This window comes from Pan paniscus, chromosome 21 (genome assembly GCF_029289425.2).
Source record: "Pan paniscus chromosome 21, NHGRI_mPanPan1-v2.0_pri, whole genome shotgun sequence".
In the NCBI taxonomy this organism is placed as follows: domain Eukaryota; kingdom Metazoa; phylum Chordata; class Mammalia; order Primates; family Hominidae; genus Pan; species Pan paniscus.
In genome coordinates, this window is record NC_073270.2 from 46,977,808 (window position 1) to 46,999,357 (window position 21,550).

The window sequence follows — 21,550 nt, forward strand, 5'->3', positions numbered from 1 at the left end:
AGATGCAGAAAAGGCCTTTGACAAAATTCAACAGCCCTTAATGCTAAAAACTCTCAATAAATTAGGTATTGATGGGACGTATCTCAAAATAGTAAGAGCTATCTATGACAAACCCACAGCCAATATCATACTGAATGGCAAAAACTGGAAGCATTCCCTTTGAAAACTGGCACAAGACAGGAATGCCCTCTCTCACCACTCCTATTCAACATAGTGTTGGAAGTTCTGGCCAGGGCAATCAGGCAGGAGAAGGAAAGGGTATTCGATTAGGAAAAGAGGAAGTCAAATTGTCCCTGTTTGCAGATGACATGATTGTATATCTAGAAAACCCCATCATCTCAGCCCAAAATCTCCTTAAGCTGATAAGCAACTTCACCAAAGTCTCAGCATACAAAATCAATGTGCAAAAATCACAAGCATTCCGATACACCAATAACAGACAAACAGAGAGCCAAATCATGAGTGAACTCCCATTCACAATTGCTTCAAAGAGAATAAAATACCTAGGAATCCAACTAACAAGGGATGTGAAGGACCTCTTCAAGGAGAACTACAGACCACTGCTCAATGAAATAAAAGGGGATACAAAAAAATGGAAGAACATTCCATGCTCATGGGTAGGAAGAATCAATATCGTGAAAATGGCCATACTGTCCAAGGTAATTTACAGATTCAATGCCAACCCCATTAAGCTACCAATGACTTTCTTCACAGAATTGGAAAAAACTACTTTAAAGGTCATATGGAACCAAAAAAGAGCCCGCATTGCCAAGTCAATCTAAGCCAAAAGAACAAAGCTGGACGCATCACGCTACCTGACTTCAAACTATACTACAAGGCTACAGTAACCAAAACAACATGGTACTGGTACCAAAACAGAGATGTAGACCAATGGAACAGAACAGAGCCCTCAGAAATAATGCCATATATCTACAACTATCTGATCTTTGACAAACCTGACAAAAACAAGAAATGGGGGAAGGATTCCCTATTTAATAAACGGTGCTGGGAAAACGGGCTAGCCATATGTAGAAAGCTGAAACTGGATCCCTTCCTTACACCTTATACAAAAATTAATTCAAGATGGATTAAAGACTTAAATGTTAGACGTAAAACCATAAAAACCCTAGAAGAAAACCTAGGCAATACCATTCAGGACATAGGCACGGGCAAGGACTTCATGTCTAAAACACCAAAAGCAATGGCAACAAAAGCCAAAATTGACAAATGGGATCTAATTAAAGAGCTGCTACAAAGCAAAAGAAACTACCATCAGAGTGAACAGGCAACCTACAGAATGGGAGAAAATTTTTGCAATCTACCCATCTGACAAAGGGCTAATATCCAGAATCTACAAAGAACTCAAACAAATTTACAAGAAAAAAACAACCCCATCAACAAGTGGGCAAAGGATATGAACAGACACTTCTCAAAAGAAGACATTTATGCAGCCAAAAGACACATGAAAAAATGCTCATCATCACTGGCTATCAGAGAAATGCAAATCAAAACCACAATGAGATACCATCTCACACCAGTTAGAATGGCAATCATTAAAAAGTCAGGAAACAACAGGTGCTAGAGAGGATCTGGAGAAATAGGAACACTTTTACACTGTTGGTGGGACTGTAAACTAGTTCAACCATTGTGGAAGTCAGTGTGGCGATTCCTCAGGGATCTAGAACTAGAAATGCCATTTGACCCAGCCATCCCATTACTGGGTATATACCCAAAGGATTATAAAACATGCTGCTATAAAGACACATGCACATGTATGTTTATTGCGGCACTATTCACAACAGCAAAGACTTGGAACCAACCCAAATGTCCAACAAAGATAGACTGGATTAAGAAAATGTGGCACATATACACCATGGAATACTATGCAGCCATAAAAAATGATGAGTTCATGTCCTTTGTAGGGACATGGATGAAGCTGGAAACCATCATTCTCAGCAAACTATCGCAACGACAAAAAACCAAACACCGCATGTTCTCACTCATAGGTGGGAATTGAACAATGAGAACACACAGACACAGGAAGGGGAACATCACTCACCAGGGCCTGTTGTGGGGTAGGGGGAGTGGGGAGGGATAGCATTAGGAGATATACTTAATGTTAAGTGAAGAGCTAATGGGTGCAGCACACCAACATGGCACATGTATATGTAACAAACCTGCACGTTGTGCACATGTACCCTAAAACTTAAAGTATAATTAAAAAAATAAAATAAAATAAAGAAAATATGTTTTATTAACAAACAGCCTATTTTATAATGGCGGTGATCAATATTTATTAAACACAAGGTTCTAGAGGGCTCTTCTGGTAGGATAATTCTAAGAAAGAGGTTCCAGATGTCAACTTACATATTCCCTTATAAAACACAGCCCTGGTTTACACAGTATCTGGTGTACATGTCTCTTCTCTCCAATGAACTATAAGATCTTTGAGGTAAGGGTTCAGTGCTGCACCACTCAGCTACACTAATGGCAATGTGCACACAGTGAGCACTCATTAAATACATCAGTTACAGTTCACTTGCAGTTTCTTGCTTACTACCAAAAACAGGGGTCAATCATTATAAGCATTCCCATCCAACACCCAATTTGTTGCATGGGGAATGAACTTCAGTTTGGGTCCCTTGCTATTAAAGCACTCAATACCCATTATTTGTTTGCATTTATGTCGAACTCATAGATGCAGGATCTGAAAAGTTAAATGAAGCTTAACATAGGCATCCAAATAAAATTAATTAGAATTTATATCTCAACTATTTCTAACAGAGTTTGAGTAACAAGACTCAACAGAAGGAAAACAGGGTAATAACAGAGACTAAGAGGGAAAAAAAGGAAGGGAGCAGGGAGTGAAGGCTGGAGAAGAGAAGAAGGAAGGAAAAGAAGGAGGGACAGAGGGTGGAAACATCTATCTAAGCAAGAGCTTCTTCCTCAAGTCAAAAATTTCTGCAAAAAACAAAATCTTTTTGGACAAATTTACATGATGCTTCTAACATCTGCTCATTGTGAAAAATGCAGGATAAAAACCTACAAATTCAGTATTTTTATCTAAATTTATATTTCATCAAAACAGCAAGATAAATTTGAAAAATATTAATACATATATAGGCAAGACATTTCCTTACTTTGCGGAAATATGCTCACATAAATAATCCATTCTTTGCCAAAATAGAGCCCTTCCAACACCTGTTCCCCAATCTCCAAGGCAGGGTCTTGGTCCATGGGTTAGAATCACTAAAACACACAAAATACAAGGAAATGTATCTATTAAGCACCATTTGGATTCTAGGATGCAAGTAAGAAACCTAATTTGAAAGGGCTTACATAATAAAGGTGGTTTGCTGGCACATGCAAATGGAAAGTTCAGCGGCTTCAGGTTGAGTTTGAGTCAGTTGCTCTATGATGAAAACAAGGGCCTATTTTCTCTCTCTTTTTTTTTTTTTTTTTTTTTTTTGGGAGACGGAGTCTTGCTCTGTCGCCCAGGCTGGAGTGCAGTGGCATGATCTCGGCTCACTGCAAGCTCCGCCTCCTGGGTTCACGCCATTCTCCTGCCTCAGCCTCCCGAGTAGCTGGGGCTATAGGCGCCCACCACCATGCCCCGCTAATTTTTTTTTTGTATTTTTTAGTAGAAACGGGGTTTCACCATGTTAGCCAGGATGCTCTCGGTCTCCTGACCTCGTGATCCGCCCGCCTCGGCCTCCCAAAGTGCTGGGATTACAGGCGTGAGCCACCGTGCCTGGCCAATAAGGGCCTATTTTCTTTCTTTCTACTTCGTCAACCACATCCTAGGGGTAGCTTCCCTCGTGACAGCAAGGTAACTCCAGCAGCCCCAAGCTTCATGTCCCAAACATCCAGAAGGACACAGAGAGAGGGCCGTCTTGGGGAGGTCTATCAGAAGACTGAAGAGCCTTCTTCCCAAAGTCCTCAGCAAGCATGCTGGTGGCCTGCACAGGTCACATGCCCAGCCATGAACAAACCTCTTGGCATGACTGCCACTGGGTTAATCACTGTGCAACAGGTGTGGGGTTTACCTGACTGGGCTTAAACAATCAAGATCCATCCCTGGAGCTGGGGGTGGGACCAATCTTTCTCCTACCAGAAGACAGAAACAAACACTCCCTGTTTCCTATGGAAGGGACTGGGGAGGGAGGGAGAAGAGACATTGTGAGAAGGGGAACAATTAGAATGCCCTCCACCCTTCACCTGGCACTGAATTTGACCCTGTGATTCCCAGTATCAAGGGCAAATATGGAAATGTATTTTAAGTGACACTATTTTTATCATTTAACAAAGACAAATGTTTATTCTTATACAGAGATAAATTCTTTTGAAGGGAAACCCAAGGAGAAGAATGTCTTGGAACTGTGTTTACGAGAAAATAGGTAAAGCAGGAGGCTTAGTTTGGAAAGATGCAGTCACACTCAATAGGCCATTCCTTTTTTTTTTTGAGACAGTCTCTTGCTCTGTTGCCCAGGCTGGAGGGCAGTGGCGCCATCTTGGCTCACTGCAACCTCTGCCTCCCAGGTTTAAGCGATTCTCCTGCCTCAGCCTTCCAAGTAGCTGGGACTGCATGTGCATGCCACCATGCCAGGCTAATTTTTGTATTTTTTTAGTAGAGATGGGGGGTTTTGCCATGTTGGCCAGGCTGGTCAATAGGCCATTCCTACATGGATCCTCCAGAAGGCAGAGCATGGGACAGTAAATCATATCATAATCCAGTGAAGTTACTTTGGCAGAGGGCTGAGATGATATAGCTCAGATGCTTTCCCTTCAAATCATCGAACTTACTGCAAAGAGTAGTAACTCACATATCTTAGAACCCCTTTTTTAATGTTTATTTTTGTAGGTACATGGTAGGTATATATATTTATGGGTTACATGAGATATTTTGGTACAGGCATGCGACGCATAATAATCACATCAGGGTAAATGAGGAATTCATCGCCTCAAGTATTTATCCTTTGAATTATACTGTTATTTGTAAATGTACGATTATTTTCTACAATAGTCACCCTGTTGTGCTGGCAAATACTAGGTCTTATTCAATTTTTTTGTACCCACGAACCATCCCTATTTCCCCCCCGTCACTCACCCTACTACCTTTCCCAGCCTCTCTGGTAACCATCCTTCTACTCTGTATCTCGATGAGTTCAATTCTTTTAATTTTTAGCTCCAACAAATAACTGAGAACATGCAAAGTTTGTCTTTCTGCTCCTGGCTTATTTCACTTAACATAATGACCTCCAGTTCTATCCATGTTGTTGCAAATGACAAGATCTCATTCTTTTGTATCGTTGAATAGTACTTCATTGTGTATATGTACTACAGTTTTCTTTATCCATTCATCTGTTGATGGGCACATAGGTTGCCTTCCAAATCTTGGCTATTGTGAATAGTGCTACAATAAACATAAGCATGCAGATATCTCTTCGATATACTAATTTCCTTTTTGGGGGTATATACCCAGCAGTGGGATGGCTGGATTGTATGATAGCTCTATTTTTAGTTTTTAGAGGAACCTCCAAACTGTTCTCCACAGTGGGAAATTACATTCCCACCAACAGTGTACAAGGTGTCCCTTTTCTCCATATCCTCACCAGCATTTGTTACTTATTGCCTGCCTTTTGGATAAAGGTCATTTTAACTGGGGTGAGGTGATATGTCATTGTAGTTTTGATTTGCATTTCTCTGATAAATGATGCTGAGCACTTTTTCCTATGCCTGTTTGCCATTTGTATGTCTTCTGAGAAATGTCTATTCAAATCCCTTGCCCATTTTTAATGGGATTATTAGATTTTTTTCCTATCGAGTTGTTTGAGCTCTTTATATATTCTGATTATTAATCCTTTGTCAGAAAGGTAGTTTGCAAATATTTTCTCCAATATTGTGGGTTGTCCCTTCACTTTGTTAATTGTTCCCCTTGCTGTGCAGAAGCTTTTTAACTTGATGTGATTCCATTTGTTCATTTTTGCTTTGGTTGCCTGTGCTTGTCCAGGTATTACTCAAGAAATCTTTGCCCACTTCTGTTTCATGGGTCTATGTGTCTGTTTTTATGCCAATATCATGCTGTTTTGGTTACTGTAACTCTGTGTATAATTTGAAGTTAGGTAATGTGATTCTTCCAGTTTTGTTCTTTTTGCTCTGGATAGCTTTGGTTATTCTGGGTTGTTTGTGGTTCCAATAAAAATTTTTGAATTGTTTTCTCTATTTCTGTGAAGAATGTCATTCATATTTTGATAGAGATTGCATTGACTCTGTAGATTGCTTTGGGTAATATGTACATTTTAACAATATTTATTCTTCCAATCCATGAATTAGACCCCTTATGTATCATATTTATAAAAGTAAGCTCAAGCACTTTAAAATCATGACCTCTAGAGTGTTTTAAATTACTGTCATTATCAGATTATCCTCTAAGAGTGTGTGTGTGTGTGTGTGTGTGTGTGTGTGTGTACATGTGTGCACCTGTCATTATTTCAAATTTTAAAATATTTGAGTGCTACTAGATGCTCAGCTCTAAGAGACAGGGTACAAGGAGGAAGAGTTCAAAACTATAGTTGTCTCTGCCCTCAAGAAGTGTAACAACTACTACCACCATCAACTGGATAAAATTATAGGATGTCAGGCACTGTGCTTTACATTTATTTTCTCATTTAATTTGATCCTCACAATAACCCTATGAGCTAAATATCAACTTGATTTTCCAAATTGGGAAACCAAGGCTTGAATGGCTAAGTCATTTGACTCAGTCACACAAGCAACAGGCAACAGCTAGGATTCAAAGTCAGGTACTCCCAATTCCAAAGCCTAGATTCTTAATCACAGCACATCTGGCTGACAAGAAAACACAAACATCCATTAAGGGTGAGGAGTAGAAAGAGTATATTTACAGTGAAGAGCTAAGTCCTGAGATATGGAGTAAAGTGGCTTAGGAGAAATCAAAGAATGCAAATAGGGTGAGGAGGAGCCACATACACAGCTGTTAGCTTTGTGAACCCTGTGAACACTGATGCCTAACTGATCAAACACAATCTGTCTGCTGGCCTCTGACCCATGATCTACTAGTGTACTATGTCTTTAGCCACTGACAGAATGGAAAACCAATGACGTTTTGACAGGCCTTAAGACCTTTCAAAGTTATCTCCAAGGATGGAATCAGCTCTTTCTATTCTGTTCTAGACATAAGGCCATATATGGAGGAAGTTTGAAATCCTCTGGCCAAATACTAGATAGTACTTCCATTGTTTAATAATTAAGTGATTTTTATAACCCTATCCCTAAGAGCATATGGCAATTGTCTTTGCCCACAGGATCAACTGTCACTAACCTTTTAGCTTGGTGGAAAAAGCTAAATGTCTTATAATGTCTAAACAAAATGTAACACCACTTCCTCTGTGCTTGTCTCCATGTACCAGAAAGTCGTGGGTCTAAGTGGATGTGGTGTCCCTCTCATGCCTCAGCAGTCCCTTTACAAAGCAGCAGACTTCTGGGTACCCAGGTCGGGGCAGACCTCCCAACCTTCAGGGTATGCTTCTAGGTTCCCAGTGCTCCAAGACAGGGAGAAATACTTCCTCTATAAAATAATGGGGAGTCAGAGGCATATGGGATTTCCCTTTGCTTCCATGAAATTAGGAGAAAGCACCAACACTTTCTAGTAATTCCACAGTGAATAGGATGTGCTACCAGCCCAGCATCAGTAGGGCTTCTCTTCTTTCTCAAGAAGTGTAATTAGCTGACGTGGCTGCCTGGAATTAAGATTGCCGCTATCAAGGTAATAAGAAACAGTTCCATTCTTCCCCATGAGCCAATTATTATCAGGGTCACATCTGGAACCTTGGCTTCATTTTCCCGATTCAATCCATATTTGAATGACCACTATGGACCAGGTTCTATGCTAACATCTCACTGACTCAAACAGTCTTAGGAAATGGATATTATTTCTGGCTTACCTATGTGGAAGCTAAATAAAGCTCAGGAAAGTTATATCTTTTGTCACAGAGCTGGACAATTATAGTTGGATACCAGACTGAATCTCCTGACACTATTATGTTCTGGGCTGACTCCACTATGTGCCACTGACTCCCGTAGTGCTGAGGTTTGGGGCCTTATAATATTATAATAACAATACATGGGATTTCAATGGTCATCCTCATAATCAAGCTCTTACTCTACTCTCAAAGGAGAAAGAACATATCATGTTGAAGGGGGCTATTAGAAGGCAAATGTGGTAAGTGCTGCAATGAATGGACACAAGCAGTTTAGAAACCCTATGGCGAGGATCAACTCTGACTGGAGTGAGGATGAAGGAAAACTTAAGAGATGTGAAGCCATCCACTGGGGAGGAGATGCTTTTGAGGTTAACAAAAGCTCTTAAACACAGAGTTGGAAGCAGGCAAACACTAAGGGATTCGTGGACCACCCCTTACATCAGGGTTTCTCAATCTTTTTATTGACATTTAGGGCTAGATAATTCTATGTGCTGGGGGGCTGTCCTGTAAATTGCAGGATATTTAGTAACATCCCTGACTAGATGCCCACTAGATCCCAGTAGAGCACACTGTCCCCAGGTCATGACAACCAAAAAGTCTCCAGACACTGCCAAATGTCCCCTAGGGGACACAGTTATCCCTAGTTGAGAACCAGTGCCTTTGGTGAAGATGTGCCAGAAACTGGGGATTGGCTAAATGCGGAGGCTGGGGAGGTGCAGAGCAAGAACAGGAAGCCATGAACCAGATAGGAAAGAGGGACAGATGTGTGACTCAAGTCCTCTCAGCAACTCCCTCAGGTATGGACTCTGACTACCTTAAAGCAAACGGAGGGTCAGGCACAGTAGCTCACGCCTGTAATCCTACCACTTTGGGAGGCTGAGCCAGCAGGATCACTTGAGCCCAGGAGTTCAAGTCTAGCCTAGGCAACAGAGTAAGGCCCTGTATCTATTTTTAAAAAAACACATATTTAAAAAAAGACAAATGGAGGCAAATGAGATCCCATGATGAGGGCCCTTTGATGAATGTCCAGTAGGACCCTGATTGGGAGTAGGACATTTATAAGTGGAGAGGATGGATTCTAGACCCACGCAGCTTGGAACAGAAAAACCCTTACTCTCTTTCTCCTTTCAGTAAATCAAAGAAAGAGAAGACAACCAGGGGGAATGCTAATAGAATAGTCATAATGAACCTGGAATTCCCACGCCCATTTGGGAGGACTGGAGAGGAACTGGATAAGGAGAAATACTGATGTGTGTTGTGTCTGTGACTGCAGTGCCATCCTTACCTTCTCGGCCATCTCCTATTCCCTCACCTCTCACCCTTGGAAGGGTTTTGGCCCAGGAAAAGCAAAAGGAGTTGGGATACTTAGTTCAGGGAGGGAGGAAGGAAAGAAAAGAAGGGAGTAGAGATGAGAGAATTCTGAGGTTCAAAAGATATCTATTGACAGTGTTCACAAAAAGGACCATGTTTCCCAGTAAAAAGAAAACAAGGTAAAGCTGAGGCTGGGGATGGGGGTTGAGGAAAGGGAAGGGGCCTACAAGTAAATGTTTACAAAATGCCCACTGAGTGTCAATTCTGGGCAAGGCACATTGCATGAGTCACCACCTTCAATTTTCACAGCATCATGTAATACCTATATATGAAGTGGTTATAACAAGCTCCTTTCTATAGAGAAGGAAAGTGAGGTTCAGAGGCATCTTCACAGACTGAGGGGCCTCCCAGCGTGGCCAGGGGCTTGTTTGGCAGACTCCTCCATGCTGTGCCTCCTCACACTTCAGCACCCACAGCCTCTTGCCTCATGCAAGCTGTAAGCTGCCTGCTTGTCTGTTTGCTCTGCAACATTAGAGCAGAGGGGCTCTAATCTGTGTCAGGTGCTGTGCTTTGAGTTCTGTGACTCTAGTATTTCCTTATGTGCCAGGCACAGGCCCCAGTGATACAAAGAAGGGAGCAAGAGTTAACGCTGAGGTGAACAAAGGACCCGTGGAAGCCCAGCTGTGTGAATTTACAGCACAACTAATGAGCACACCCAGTTACATAACTGCCTCTCCTGCTCTGCTCCTATGCTCAGCAGCCACTAGAGGAAAGCAGGGCTGTCTTTCTTTTCCTGTGCTATATATAATTCCAACTGTTTGGGCAGGGAAATGTGCTACAGCTCCACAGCTCAGTTACATTAGATCTTAATTTTTTCTTAAAAACCTAGCAATTTCTAACAGTGATGCCACAAAGATAATAATACAGTAATCTTAAGATTGAGATACTTTACCCACATTTCCTGCACTTTTCTACCTTGAAAACACTCATTATTTCTGGTTCCACTTTGAGAAGCAGCAAGCAAGGAAAGGGTGAAAATGTGAGATGCTGAAGAGACAGCTTGCAACATTCCATAATTACAGCCTTCAATGCTGGAACCTCAAGTCTCCAATATCAAATGGAACAGTACTTCCCCTTGGTATCTAACTAGGAGCTGATCCATTAACCAGGAATATATTTTTGATATAGAGTAGGCCAGTTTTGTTTCTGGTTCTTTTGCATCTCCTTTCCTAGGCCCTAAACACAGACTCCATGACCTCATGACAGTAGGATGAATGCTGCATAAAGTGAATCATTCATTCGTCCTGGGACTTCACTGAAGATGATTTTTGCTTAGTAAGCCTCTTCTTCAGATATAATACTAAAAGGTATGTTTTCTGAGACCTATTAAAGCACACATTTACTAAAATTTACATTAAGTTCATGTCAGTCCTAAAAGGTTCTCTAATTTCTGAAAGCCATAGTCTGTTATTCTAATGTGAATTGTTACACACACATACAGACACACCTTGAACATTTTAAAATTACATTTATTTAAGCATACTCACTCACTCATACTTTTTGCCAATTTGGTTGGGCTTTCCCCTAAACCAATTCTTCTAAAATGGTGAGACTTTAACAAATAAAATGATACAGCTGATATTTTCATAGGGTAATAGGTTAAGAAGAAAAAAATCCAGGCTTTTGAAATACTAATTGTATTAGCATTAATACTAATACCTAGGCCAGGCGCAGCGGCTCACACCTGTAATCCCAGCACTTTGGGAGGCTGAGGCAGGTGGAACACTTGAGGTCAGGAGTTTAAGACCATCCTGGCCAACATGAGGAAACCCCATCTCTACTAAAAATACAAAAATTAGCCAGGCGGCGTGGCACATGCCTGTAATCCCAGCTACTCGGAAGGCCAAAGCAGGAGAATCACTCGAACCCAGGAGGTGGAGGTTGCAGTGAGCCGAGACTGTGCCACTGCACTCCAGCCTGAGGGACAGAGCAAGACTCCATCTGAAATAAAAAACCAATCAAACAAACAAAAAAACTAATATCTAAATATTAGCAGTACTATGATTTATAGACATGAACTCTTATAAAGAGTATGTATATGGCTGGGCATGGTGGCTCATGCCTGTAATCCTGGCACTATGGGAGGCTAAGGCTGGCAGATCGCTTGAGCCTAGGAGTTTGAGACCAGCCTGGACAACATGGCAAAACCTTGTCTCTACAAAAATACAAAAATTAGATGGGCATTGTGGCGTGCGCCTCATGCCTGCAGTTCCAGCTACTTGGCGGGGCTGAGACAGGAGGATTGCCTGAACCCAGGAGGTCGAGGCTGCAGTGAGCCAAGATCATGCCACCGCACTCCAGCCTGGGTGACAGAGGGAGAACCTGTTTCAAAAAAGAAAAAAAAAAGTACATACACATTTTGAGACTTGCTTAATACTGGGCAGCTCAGTTATAGCAAGTACTAGTCAAGGGTGGCATGTCACTGTGTTCAGAGTTGGATGAACCTGGGTTCTAATCTGGACTCAGCTACTTCCTAGTGTAGGTCATTTGGGTCTTGGGCAAAGTATTGAACCTCCCAAACCTCAGTTCTCTTTTGCACAATGGAAATCATCTGAATATAGACAAGATAGGGCCCACTATAAAAATTAAACAAGATAGTCTGTGTGGAAGTATCTTTAACAGGCATTAAGTGCCTGTTAAGTGTCTTTAACAGGAGAATTAAGTAGCATGTTCAGGCTTTTTGCCTCCTTCCTCTTCCCCTCCACTCCCCAGTGACCAATTTGCACCCTGAGTAAGGTTTTGCAGCACCATCCTTCTCCTGTGGCTTGTAAACCTCTGCAGTAACTTCAGCAATCTACACTGCCTGCACCCTGCCCTCCCTGTATGCTCCCCTGAATCACAACCATATTTGCCTTTCTAGAGCACATATCATTGTCTTCAGTGATTCCCTGCAGGACAAAGTGTGCCCACTTCAGCCTGGTATCATGGTCCTGTCTTAGTCTGGTCCAACCCACCCTTTCTGAACAGTTCCTTACAAACCCACATCTTCCTACCTCAACTCTGCCTAGGCCATTCCCCTGCTTCAAGCTCTTACAGAGCCTCCCATGGCCTACAGTATAAATTCCTAACTGTTTCAGGTGGCATTTGAGACCAATGGTATCAGGTCCCTGCACCTCTCCAGTTTCACTGTCTGCTACTCGTTTCCCTCCTTATACTTTACACCCAAGCGTAAATCTACTTATAGTACCTGAAACCCCATGCTGGGTCATCACTCTTCAGCTTTACATACACTCCTCTCTTTGACGAGAATACTCTTCTCATCCATTTGGCAAATTCTTCAACAGATTTCAAACCTCTCTCAAATGCCTCTACTTCTGTGGTACAGTCTGTCCAGAACTGTGTCTTGTACATTTTTCTACTACTTTGCACCTGTGCCTGTCATACAACGATTTCTCAGGTTTTTTTTTTTGTAATTCACTGACCATTATTAATGTCTTCTCTGCTAAAAGTATAACAACACTCAGCTTTGCACAGAGCAGTTACTTGGGAAATGTTTGCATTGCTGAACACAGGCAGCTTCCAATCTCATGGGAACATCAGATGAAATGCAGAGGATACATGCTATACAACACAGTCAAGAGGACTGAAAGCAGGCAGCAGGAGAATTCCACAACATTCCTGTTTAAAATGTTAAAATGTTGGTGGCTGCCAGAGCTCAGGAAAAGAAAATTTTTTTATGTGGTTACAGCTCACTCTAACGAGTCAATTACATTGACCTAAAGCCCATGGTGCTCAAAACTGTATTTCTCTCTCCAAAACCTCATTCTTTTATAAAGCTCCCTCCTCTGTGGAATGAATGTGGGCAATCGCTTTTGCAGTGTTTGACGATGCCAGTTTATGGCTATGTTTTTCTGTTCACTGAACTGGCTCATTTCTTCAGGAGAACAAACTGTTCTCCACTGAAGCAGGAATTGGCTGGGTTCTAACAAAAAGATTTTTCCCCCCTGACAGTGTTTTTGCAAAAGACCCAAGTCAATTTATAGCCAAGTAACAAAAGGTCAGAAAGGTTAGTCAAGCAATGGGCGTAATTCCTGTGTGTCACAGCCAATAAAGGAAATGGGTGGGGATAAATAGTATGCAATTTTAACCTGAAATTATTTGTGCAAAACTATTCTTGTAAACTATACAAAATTACCCATGACTTCCACTATAAAGGATTTCTCACTCTGATTTTTTTAAAGGCACATTTACTTTGGAAGAACTGAGATGACCTCAAATTCCTCATTCACAAATGGAAAATGTTAAAAACTTTCTTCACACTAATATAAGAAAAACTTGGTCATTGTTTTGCAGCCCTGAAACAGAATTGTTCACATAAAAAAAAAATCTCATAGTTAAGTCACAATTAAATACAATTTGCATGACTGAATTTAAAATAAATTGCAAAATTCCCTTGCCAAAAGGGAAACAATATTGACCAAAAGGATAGGTCAAGAAAAGACCCTACAAAAGTGACAGTTCCTCTGTTTTAATCATGCTAAAAGTATAACAAACTACTGCATTATTCAGTGAGCATAAGAACAAGAAAAGCCTGCCTTTAAAGCAGACACGAAGAACTGACATCACCAGCCAAGCAAGCGGAAGGCAGATGAGTAATAGCCTGCACTGGGCGGCCAACCAGGCCCAGGCCCATGAGTCTGTGGAGTAAGAAAGCCTTTCAGATATCAAGGTCGTTGGGAGGCCTCCTTCCCCCAGTTCTCCAATACAAAGTCTAATCTACTCACCATTTAAAACAATCTTAGCATCCAAAAGATGAATGGTTAAATAGAACCCTGTCACCGTTCAGAAAAGATGGTCTAAACCCATTTCTCTCCCCACCTCCTTGTAAGCACAACTGTAAATCCTGAAAATAACACAAAAGGCAACCAAAGGAGAAGTCTGAAAGAAAAAGGAAGGTGAATTACTTAGGGACCCAGGATTGGAGGAACAACATAGCAGCACATCTTATGACCACACCCCCATTCAACAGAAGAAGGTGGCCGAGGGTGTTTCCCAACCCCCAACCTAGCAACAGAGGGCAGCAGAGGATTGAATGGGAGTTCTGCCGACAATACCAGGCCAGCTGGAAGCACCAACAAGGGGGATAGCTCAGGACCCCACTAACAATAAAGCAGTCTGGGGAAACACTTTTCCCCCCGACTACAGGGCCCCCAGGAAGCAAGCTGCATCCCAGCAGGATGGAGACTCCCTCCTCTACCTAGATATCAGGCAGCATGGCCTGGGGAAACTCCTTACCCCCATCAGACAGCACCAACAGGGACTAGTGGGAGCCGTGGCAGCACCAGATAAACCAAGTGGACCAAAAGAGTACTGCAAAGGCTCTGAAAAGTAAATCATCGTTGGAACCACAAGAGTAAATCCCAGCTCACATGCTGCATCTAAACACTGTGACCGCCTGCTAAAATGGAAGATTTAAATAGGACACAGACTCTCTTAATAGACAAAATGTCCAAAGTAGATTTTTAAAAATCACCTGTTGGCCAGGCGTGGTAGCTCATGTCTGTAATCCCAGTACTTTGGGAGGCTGAAATGGTTTAATCATTTGAGGCCAGGAGTTCGAGACCAACCCGGGCAACATGGCAAAACCATGAAGATGGACTGAAAACAGACAGAACCTCCAGCACTTATGAAACAATAGCAAAAGATCCAATATTCATATTATCAGAGTCACAGGAGAGAATAAAAAGAAGGGCTGAAAGAGTATTCAAAAAGATAATGACTGAAAATTCCCCAAATTTGCTGAAGGACATAAACCTAGATTCAGAAGGTGAACATATCCCAAATAGGATAAACTCAAAGAAATCCACACCAAGACACATCTTAATTATATTTCTGTAAATTAAAGACACAGAATAACTCTTGAAAGCAGAGAAAAACAACATACTACCTATAAGGGAACATCAAGCGACAACAGGTTTCTTATCTAAAACCATGGAGGCCTGGCCGGGCACACTGGCTCACGCCTGTAATCCCATGACTTTGGGAGGCCAAGGCAGGCAGATCATTTGAGGTTAGGAGTTTGAGACCAGCTTGGCCAACATGGTGAAACCCCGTCTCTACTAAAAATAAAAAATAATAACAAATAAAATTAAAAAATAAAACCATGGAGGCCAGAAGGAAGTGGCACAACATTTTTATGGTTAAAGGAAGTTTTTCAAACAGAAAGGAAATGATTAAAAGAATTCTGAAGCATCAAAAGGGAACAGAAAACAACAGAAAAGGCAGAAATATGGGGAGATATATATATATAGATTATCCTCCTGTAGTCCCAGCTATTTGGGAGGCTAAAGCAGGAATATTGCTTGAGTCTAGAAGTTCACTTCTACCCTGGGCAACGTAGCGAGACTCTGTGTCTTAAAAAAATTAAAAATTAAAAGGGGGAATGTAAAGGGACCTGAATGGAAATCAGGTTTCCACATTTCACTCAAAGTGGTAAGATACTGATCATAGTAGACTACAGTAAGTCACATAGGTATACTGTAATACTCAGAGCAACTGCTAAGAAAATAATACAAAGAAATACACTAAAAAAACTATTAGAAAGTCAAGATAAAAACCTCTCAAAATGTTCAAGTAACCCAGAGAAAGACAAGAAAAGAAACAGTAAATAATAAATGGCAGATTAAAGCTCTAATATGTCAATAATTAGCTTAAAGATAAATGATCTAAATACACCAACTAAAAGGCAAAGATTGGCAGACTAGAATAAAAATACAACCCAACTATATGCTGTTCACAAAAACTCACTTCAAATTCAACAAAATAGTTAAGCTAAAAGTAGAGTACTGTCTATAGAATAGATAGAATAGCAATGCTTATTTTAAATTATGCTTATCATTTTTGATACAGAAAAATATTTGGATAAGACATGATAAATAAATACATAAATATCCTAAAAGTGAGATACAAAATATATATATATAAAACATGGCTTTACACTGTATGTAAGCAATTTCTAAATAAATACCTAAAAGGAATGATATCAAGATATCACTAAGGGAATCTCAATTATCTTCATTATTCTTTCCTATGTTTTTCAGATTATCTACAATAAGAAAGAATGGCTTTTATAACTTAAAAAATGTTGTTTTTTCCAAATAAAGCAGTCTATTCAAGATAACTGTATTGCTGCCTAGGGAGGAGGAAATAATCTTTATCATTGCTAGCCACCATTAATGTGGATCTTTCTACTGATGAGTTGGCTGTCTATACCTGCCTTACCCTCCAAAAGACCAGAGGCACAGGGCAGAAGGCCTGAAAGACCAGGAAATGTCCTCTTTTCAGACTTTGGGTATGGGACCCAGGGAGGAGGGGCTGGGAGTGGGAAATGAGAAGTTAGGGAGCAGAGGGATAGGGGACAGGGGCTAGAGAGAAGACAGTACAGACAGTAGAGCAGGACTACTGGATGCCTGCCTCACTTCTAGTGGTTTCCAGAGTCATTGCTCTAGGTCTTCTTAGGCCTCGCCACTGAGCTAGTTCCTGTGTTTTCTTAATCCATCACCTGAGACCATGTGAGTACGTCTTAGTCCCCTGTGGCCCAACAGAGCCAAACCCAGGTGTCATCCCGCGATGCTGGTGGCCACAGCCCAGAAGAGGAAAGTCTTCATTTTATACTGCCAAGTAAGTCTAACTGTAACATGCCCATCTTCTTTTATTTTTCAGTTTCTTTCTAACTTTATCCAGGAGTCTTGTGACAGCCTTCCTACCATATAACATGCCCAATCCCTTTTCTGGCATTTTAAGTAAGAAATTCTAAAGTAATCTTCAGTTCTTCCTCACCCATTACTTATATATACAATATATTATTATAAAGGAGACAACACAGAATATAGAAGGCAGATTTCTAAGGTCCCCTATTAGAGGTTTATAATTCTTTTATAAAATGTTATCTTTTCTCTTCCTCAACACAACAAACGAACCCCATTAAAGGCAAAACTGAAAACTCTGGCCAGGAGTCTGTTATATGTAAGATGCCTCCTTGTTGATGTTGCTATAGTCCTAATTAACAGTCGACAGGACATTTCAAGACTTCTCACTCTTATCACCAGTCCTGGAAAAGTTGTCTTTTTCTATAACTGAGGACATGGAATCCCATCTCTAGGGCCACACAGGATAAACCAAAGCCAACCTTGACCTTAAGGAAATTTGTAAGGACTGCAGGACTATTTTAGTGCCCCCACCCTTGCCATCTCTCATGGTCAAAGTACCAACAAGAAGAGGAAACACAATTTTGCAAATACTTTAGCGTATATTATTTGAGACCACATTCACAGTTAAAATAAGCTTTTATTTTACCTGTTGTCTTGGTTTTGGGGACTACAGTAAAAAAAAAAGTATAGACTTGGAGTAAAAGTGTCCCTATTACTTATTAGCTACATAGCTTTGTAGCCTCTTTGTCTATAAAACGGAAATAATTATGTATATCTTTTGTGAGGACTGAATAATGTATTACTTATAAAAGTTCCAGGTGTTCTCCTGGTTCCATTTAATATTCCTACCTTGGTTTCTTTTTTCCATGTACTTCTCATTTATGTTTTCTTCTTGTATTTTATGGACCAGAGTGAGTCACTTTAAATTCTGGTAGAACAGGATGCCATACGAATATACAATATAAAAATAGTAGATATTCCTCTGGGGAGTAGGGGTGGGCACTGACTGGGAAGGGACATGAGGAAACTTTCTGGGTAATGATAATATCCTTCTAGGTGTCTGGGTTTTATAGGTGTATCCATTTGTCAAAACCAGGTCCATATACAGTTAAGATTTAACTACAATAAAATGCACACATCTTACTTCCAAAGAAAAAACCTATAAACAAATAATTACCTCTACTTAGCGATAAAACATGCTGAAATAGTGAGGGGGGAATGCATCGAAAATACTATGACAGATGACTAGATAGAGGGAAAGCAAAATCAGTAAAATATTGATGGCTGAAAACTGGTAGTGGGTATATGGTTGTTCATGGTAATAATCTTTCAATTTTGCAGTATGTTTGAAATTTTTCATAATAAAATGTTGGAAAAAAATTCCTACCAAAAAAAATGGAAGGTACTCAATACTTGTTAGTTCTCAGCCAGGCGCAATGGCTCATGCCTGTAATCCCAGCACTTTGGGAGGCTAAGGCAGAAGGATTGCTTGAGCCCAGGAATGTGAGACCAGCCTGGGCAACATCGCAAGACCCCGTCTCTACCAGAAGGAGGGAAGGAAGAAAGGAAGAAAACTTTAATGCCATGAGGGGGACGCTGCAAAAATAAAAATAAAAATACTTGTTAGTTCCCTTCTCAAATCCTATCCCTATTGTTATTCATCTATTTGCTTATCCACCCATCAACACGTACTAGGCACACACTCTAGCATTGCCTGGTACAAGTTGCTTAACCCCAGCTCCTCTGCATCTCAGTTTCCTCATCTATGGAATAATAATTACAAGTGCCTCACAGGATTTTTGTGAGGATTCAGTGAGATAATAAACATGTAGCACTTAGCTCAGTGCCTGCCACACAGTTGGTGTTTGAGAAGTGCTAGCTGTTATTATGTCATTATAGCATACAATAAGGAGCATGGGCATCACAGCAGATTATTCCAGTAACAAGTAATGACTAGAAGCCCTGACTCCTGACTGCTTGGCTTCAAATGCCAACTCTACCACTTATTACCTTTGTAGCTTTGGGCAAAATTCTTAAGCTGTGTCTCAGTTTCCTCATCTGTAAAATAGGAATAATACATGTCACTCTCATAGGGTTATGACTAATGCAATTATATTGCTTATATTATTTTGCTATATATGCATATATGGCTTAGACAGTAGCTGAAACAGTGTAAACACTCAATTGATGTTAGCGAATTCACTATGCTGGATACTCAGAGGACATAATGATGAATGCCTAAGTCCCTGACCCCTCAAGGAGTTGATAATGCAGGAGACAAGAAAGCAACGTCAACAGAGGGATCACAAAGCAGCCTATAATGAATGTGTGCTACAGGAAAGGTACTACAATGGGCATGCGATACCCGAGGGAGACTGATAATAGTGAGTGAGGAAGACCAAAGAAGACTTCAAAGGGAGAGTGGCATTGATGAACTGGGACTTGAAGTCAGAAAAGGGGAAGAAAAAGCTTGTTAAAGGACATGGTATAGGCACCCTACTAGAGTTTAATAAAAGGTAGGTCAGGGTGGTTTGGAAGATTCATGCCTGGAAAGGTCAAAAGGATTTTGAAAAAATGATATATATATATTTTTTTGACATGGAGTCTCGCACTGTCGCCCAGGCTGGAGTGCAGTGGCGCCATCTCGGCTCACTGCAAGCTCCGCCTCCTGGGTTCACGCCATTCTCTTGCCTCAGCCTCCTGAGTAGCTGGGACTACAAGCGCCCGCCACCATGTCCAGCTAATTTTTTGTATTTTTAGCAGAGACAGGGTTTCACCATGTTAACCAGAATGGTCTCGATCTCCTGACCTCGTGATCCACCTGCCTCAGCCTCCCAAAGTGCTGGGATTACAGGCGTGAGCTACCACGCCCGGCAAAGGATCAACTATTCTTACACTCCACCAGGTTCGTAGAGCTAAGTCTTACAAATTAATTATATCAACCAGTAACTTTTCCTTGATTTTTCTAAGAAATAAATACTACTCATCATTTATCCACTGCACTCTTTATATAGAGAAACAAAGAATTCATAACCATAACCATTTTACCAACAAGGACATATCTCTACTAAATAATACGTCCCAGAGCCTCTAGAGGAAGGGCCAGGGAAGAGGCTACCAACACTGTGGTAGAATCGAGTGAGTTAGTGCCACTCTAGTTGTTTCACTACTTTGAGGTTACAACTTGGAATCTGACTCAAGAAATTAAATTCAGGAAGGGAGAGGTGTCCATGCAGCAGAGAAGAGTTGGCTCCCTTTGGCCACTGCCAGCTGGCCATGCTGGGCCTCAGAGATTGCTATGCCTTGGTAAACACATTTCTGATTTCTGTAGGCACTGAGCAAACTCACTAAGCCTTACCAAAGTGTTTTCAACATCACAGCCTGAAAGAAGTGGCTAGGACAGGGGCAGGTTTTGTGATTAAAGGCACCAAATGCTACTTCAAAATTATGTAAATTAAATATATAAAGTATAAATGAAAACATTTTTTCAACACTGTTGGAAATTAAAATAGTAACAATTTATTTTTACATTTAACTTCAAGGGAAAAATAAAAAGCAAACTTATTTTGGTGTAAACCAAGCCTTTTTAGCAGAGGCACCTTTGAGTGAGGTAGGTGTGCTGGCTGATGTAGGCTCGGAGGAACAATCTCCTTGTCTGTGAGCTCCATGAGGACAGGGACCATGACTGTCTTGCTTACTGCTATGTTTTTAGGGTGTAATACAGTGCCTGGCATATAACTGTTGCTGAGAAATACCCACTGACAGAATAAGACTAGTCTCCAGCTTTGTAAATTGAGAATTTTTTTTATATTCATTAAGAGACTATTCAGTTCTTAATTAGGTGAGGGTAGAACTGACTTAATACCAACTAAACTCGATGGAGACAAATTAGATTTTTTCCCCTCATTTTTAGAAGGGGTATAGCTTTCTAGGAGCCTCACTATTCCCGTAATTTACCCAGAGCTGTCCTTTCTTAATATCAAAGCATCTAGGAAACAGAATCACTAATCAGGTTGCTGCATAAGGAACAAATTTAGAGCCCCTTCAGGGGTTTTCAACCTGTGTATCTAGCATGCCCAGCCTTGCAGCAATCAGAATGTCTGCCCCAGGCCAATACGGCATTTCCCTTCACGGACAGAGCCAGGTGTACTCAGAGTCCCACACTCCAACTCCTCCTAGACTCCATGCAGACTTCCCGTGTGCTGTCCCTTTGCACCATTCTTCATCTAAACATGTTATAAAACCCTTAGCTTTTGCCATTTTTAAAATAGATTTAGGTAGTGGTGAATCTGGACTTTTAGCGTCCACATCATCTAAATAGTGTACATTGTACCCAATAGGTAGTATTTCATCCCTCAGCCCCCTCCCACCTTTTGGAGCCTCCAATGCCTATTACTCCACTCTATATGTCCATCTGTACCCATTGTTTAGCTCCCACTTATAAGTGAGAACATGCATAAACCTCTAGCTTTTAAGATTTTTCTGTGTATAGTGCTTCAGGTTGGCTGCTTCCTAATGACAAAGGAA

General features: G+C 41.0%; 1 protein-coding gene across 50 annotated transcripts in view; it reads right to left on the minus strand.

Annotated features, from left to right (window-relative positions):
- Positions 1-21,550, minus strand: part of ZHX3 (zinc fingers and homeoboxes 3) — a 139,567-nt gene that overhangs the window by 57,519 nt on the left and 60,498 nt on the right. For 11 of the 50 annotated variants that reach the window (XM_055104616.2, XM_055104633.2, XM_055104637.2 and 8 more), the window contains one exon: positions 19,034-19,081. The exons of 21 other annotated variants lie outside the window; for them this stretch is intronic. The gene's annotated coding sequence lies outside the window, so the exon portion shown is untranslated. Of the gene's footprint in view, positions 1-3,140; positions 3,250-4,046; positions 4,154-19,033; positions 19,082-21,550 lie in introns of all 50 variants that reach the window. 18 more of the 50 variants (XM_055104612.2, XM_055104624.2, XM_055104630.2 and 15 more) reach the window with 3 other exon arrangements.